This window comes from Colobus angolensis, unplaced genomic scaffold, assembly GCF_000951035.1.
Source record: "Colobus angolensis palliatus isolate OR3802 unplaced genomic scaffold, Cang.pa_1.0 Scaffold5, whole genome shotgun sequence".
Taxonomy (NCBI): Eukaryota; Metazoa; Chordata; class Mammalia; order Primates; family Cercopithecidae; genus Colobus; species Colobus angolensis.
In genome coordinates, this window is record NW_012118487.1 from 1313606 (window position 1) to 1313859 (window position 254).

At 48.8% G+C, this 254-nt stretch overlaps 1 protein-coding gene across 1 annotated transcript in view; it reads right to left on the reverse strand.

The window, feature by feature from the left end:
* The window catches only part of F11 (coagulation factor XI), a 25086-nt gene that overhangs the window by 9497 nt on the left and 15335 nt on the right, over positions 1–254 (reverse strand). The gene's annotated exons all lie outside the window — the stretch shown is intronic.

Below are 254 nucleotides of genomic sequence, written 5' to 3' on the forward strand. Positions count from 1 at the left end.
ACTCATAAACCACGGAGTCACACCCATAAACCACGGAGTCACACTCAAACCACGGAGTCACACTCGTAAACCATGGAGTCACACTCATAAACCACGGAGTCACACCCATAAACCATGGAGTCACACCCATGAACCATGGAGTCACACCTATAAACCACGAAGTCACACTCAAACCACGGAGTCACACCCATAAACCACAGAGTCACACCCATAAACCACGAAGTCACACCCATAAACCACAGAGTCACACCCAT